Source organism: Dipodomys spectabilis, unplaced genomic scaffold (genome assembly GCF_019054845.1).
Source record: "Dipodomys spectabilis isolate Male_0828 unplaced genomic scaffold, ASM1905484v1 ptg000037l, whole genome shotgun sequence".
Taxonomy (NCBI): domain Eukaryota; kingdom Metazoa; phylum Chordata; class Mammalia; order Rodentia; family Heteromyidae; genus Dipodomys; species Dipodomys spectabilis.
In genome coordinates, this window is record NW_024870714.1 from 1,048,026 (window position 1) to 1,052,398 (window position 4,373).

Sequence of the window (4,373 nt, forward strand, 5' to 3'; positions counted from 1 at the left end):
GCAGGAGTGGATGTGAGGTTTAGGATGACCAATATTTATGGCCTTTGCGGTGGCAAAGGATGTCTTTAAAAAAAAAAATCTTAGAGCTGGGACCCAGGGCCTAGGCAATGTCCCCGAGCTTCTTTTGCTCAAAGCTAACATTCTACCACTTGAACCAGAGCTCACCTTTCATCTTTTTTTAGTAGTTTAGTGGAGATAAGAGTCTTAGGGACTTTCCTGCCTGTTCTGGCTTCAAGCTGCCATCCTAAGATATCAGCCTATTGAGTTGCTAGGATTGCTGGTATAAGCCACTAGCACCTGTTAAGGATATTAGTGTGTGTGTGTGTGTGTGTGTGTGTGAGAGAGAGAGAGAGAGAGAGAGAGAGAGAGAGAGAGAGTGTGTGTGTGTGTGTGTTTACCGGGACTTGAACTCAAAGCCTAGGTGCTATCCTTTAGCTTGTTTTCACAAGGTTGGTGCTGTACCACTTGAACTACAGTAGCTCTGCTTCCCAGCTTTTTGGTGATTCATTGGACATAAGAGTCTGCCCAGGATAGCTTTTAATTTTCACTGAGCCTCAGGTCTCAGGCTTGAGTACCTAGGATGACAGGCATGAGCCACCGGCACCCAGCTGATAATGGCCTTTCAACATAGTGGACTGGGATCTCCTGAAAACATTCTATTTTTTCTGTGCCAGTACCGGGGCTTGAACTCAGGGTCTGGGCTCTTGTCTCTTAAATTTTTCCCTCAAGGCTGGTACTCTACCACTTAAGCCACAGCTTGATTTCCGGATTTTGGTAGTTCATTGGCCAGAAGAGTATCACTATCCTCCACTGAGCTAGCTTTGACCAACGATCTCTGATCTCAGACTTCTTTTTTATTTCAGTTTTTTAAATTTTATTTATTTATATAATTTGTAATAGGTACAGCAAAAAGTTTTTAAAAAATGTATTATGAAGGTGATATGTAGAGAAGTTGCAGTTACGTAAGTCAGGTAATGAGTATATTTCTTTTACAACAGGGGTTTAATTCAGCATGTCAATTGATAAGTAAGAAGAATCTTGATCAATTTCACCCCTTCCATCATTCAACCCCAAACTATATATGCAGAATCAACTTGATAATAATGTTACTTCTTTCTGTATGATATTGCCTCCAAGAGACTTTACTTTTTTTTATTTTATTTTATTGGTGAACATACTGTACAGAGGGGTTACAATTACATGGGCAGGATAATGCTTACATTTCTAACCAAACATTGCAGCCTCCTCCTTTGTTTACTCTTCACATCCCTTCCCAGCTTCCCCCCTCCACTCCCAGTCCCAATCCTTCTCCCCCCCACCCCCGCACCGACGTTGTAAAGCTCGTTTTGGACTTGACAACTTCTACTCCTCATTGTTGCAACAGGTCCGCCTGTATCCTTAAACGACTTACTTTTGTCCATCTCCTACACAAGTTATACTGACATCAAATATAGTGAAAGCGGGAGTTATACTGTTGGGGAGAGACATACAAAGCAACAAAGAAATAATCTTATAAATGCGTAAGAAACACATGCATGAAAGAAAAAAAGCATTAAAATGCATATCTAAGGGTTCATTTTCCTAATATCACATTATCTGACCATTTCCGCTTGACTCATACATATACTAGATATTGCAAATAAGGGAAACCATGGGGCCTATGTTTCTTTGGGCCTGGCTTACTTCACTTAATATAATTTTTTCCAAGTCTTTCCATTTCCTAACAAATGGGGCAATGTCATTCTTTCTGATGGAGGCATAGAATTCCATTGTGTATATAAACCACATTTTTTGATCCATTCATCTACTGAGGGGTATCTGGGTTGGTTCCAGATCTTAGCTATGGTAAATAATGCTGCAATAAACATAGTTGTGTGGTCTTGTTTGTAAACATTTGGGTAAATGCCCAAAAGTGGGATTGCTGGGTCATAGGGGAGTTCTATGTGAAGTCTTTTGAGGAACCTCCATACTGCTTTCCAAAGTGGTTGAACAAGTTTACATTCCCACCAACAATGAAGTAAGGTTCCCTTCTGTCCACATCCTCTCCAGCATCTGTTGTTGTTAGAGTTCTTGATTTTTGCCATTCTAACTGGAGTGAGGTGGTATCGCAATGTTGTTTTGATTTGCATTTCTTTTATGGCTAGGGATGTTGAACATTTCTTCATGTGTCTATTGGCCATCCTTCTTTCTTCTTTTTTTTTTTTTTTTTTAATTTAATTTTATTTTATTTGAGAACATACTGTACAGAGGGGTTACAATTACATGGGCAGGATAATGCATACATTTCTTACCAAGCATTGCAGCCTCCTCCTTTGTTTACCCTTCGCCTCCCTTCCCAGCCTCCCCCCTCCCTCCCACCCAATCATACCCCCCCCCCCGACATTGTAAAGCTGGTTTTGACATGACTTTTTGTACTTCTCATTGTTGCAACAGGTCCACCTGAATCCTTAAACGACTTGTTTGTCCCCATCTCCTCCACATGTTATACTGACATCAAATATAGTGAAAGCGGGGGTTACACTGTGGGGGAGGGACATACAAAGCAACAAAGAGATAATATTATAAATGCGTTAGAAACACATGCATGAAAGAAACAAAAACATTAAAATACATATTTGAGGTTTCGTTTTCCTAACATCACATTATTTGACTTTTAAATCAATGGCTTTTCTGTATGCCAACAATGAGAAAAGTGTGGCTGAAATTAGGAAAGCAACTCCATTTGTAATAGCCCCACAAAAAATAAAATACCTAGGAATTAACTTAACTAAAGAAGTGAAGGACCTCTATGATGAAAACTTTAAAATCTTGAAAAAGGAAATCAACACAGAACTTAAAAAATGGCAAAACCTCCCATGCTCCTGGATTGGAAAGATTAACATCGTGAAAATGGCAATACTCCCCAAGGCTATCTACAAATTCAACGCAATACCTATCAAAATTCCACCCTCATTCTTCAAGGAAATAGAAGAGGCAATCCAAAAATTCATATGGAACAATAAAAGACCCCGAATAGCAAAAACGCTCCTCAACGGAAAGAACACTGCTGGAGGAATATCAGTACCAAATTTCAAACTCTACTATAAAGCCATAGTAATCAAAACAGCTTGGTATTGGCATAAGAACAGACCTCAGGACCAATGGAATAGAATTGAAAACGCAGAAATGAACCTACAGACCTATAGCCATCTAATCTTCGATAAGGGAGCTAAAACAATAGAATGGAAGACAGACAGCCTTCTTTCTTCTTAAGAGAAGTTTCTCTCTAAGTCTTTCGCCCACTTTTTTTATTGGGCAGTTGTTTCTTTGAGGATTTGTTGTTGGGGGGGTTAATTTTTTGAGTTCCAAGTATATTTTAGATAGAGACCCTTGTCCATTGTATGGCTAGTAAAGAACTTCTCCCAATCCGTGGGCTTTCTATTGATCTTGGTAGCTATGTCCTTTGCCATGCAGAAGCTCTCCAACTTTATGCAATCCCATTTGTCCAACCATTCTTTGATTTTTCGTGTTTCCGGGTCTCTATTCAGAAAATTTCGGCCTGAGCCAAGGAGACCTAGGGTTTCTCCTATTCCATTCTGTAAGGTTTTCAGAGTGTCTGCTTTGACTCCGAGGTCTCCGAGGTGATTCTGGTGCAGGGTGATATATACGGATCTAGCTTTAGTTTTCTACAAGTAGTTAATGAATTTTGCTAGCACCATTTACTGAAGAGGCTGTCTTTGTTCCATTCTATTGTTTTAGCTCCCTTATCAAGGATTAGATGGCTATAGGTCTGTAGGTTCATTTCTGGGATTTCAATTCTATTCCATTGGTCCTGAGGTCTGTTCTTATACCAATACCAAGCTGTTTTGATTACTATGGCTTTATAGTAAAGTTTGAAATTTGGTATTGATATTCCTCCAGTTGTGTTCTTTCCGTTAAGGAGCGTTTTTGCTATTCCGGGTCTTTTATTGTTCCATATGAATTTTTGGATTGCCTCTTCTATTTCCTTGAAGAATGAGGTTGGAATTTTGATAGGTATCTTGAATTTGTAGATAGCCTTGGGAATTATTGCCATTTTCACAATGTTAATCTTTCCAATCCAGGAGCATGGGAGGTTTTGCCATTTTCTAAGTTCTGTGTTGATTTCCTTTTTCAAGATTTAAAAGTTTTCATCATAGAGGTCTTTCACTTCTTTGGTTAAGTTAATTCCTAAGTATTTTATTTTTTGTGGGGCTATTACAAATGGAGTTGTTTTCCTAATTTCAGCCACACTTTTCTCATTGTTGGCATACAGAAAAGCCATTGATTTTGGGGGGTTAAGTTAATACCCTGCTCCTTTGTCAAAGTTTTGAATCAGCTTGAGTAATTTGGCAGTGGAGTCTATGGGATTCTTT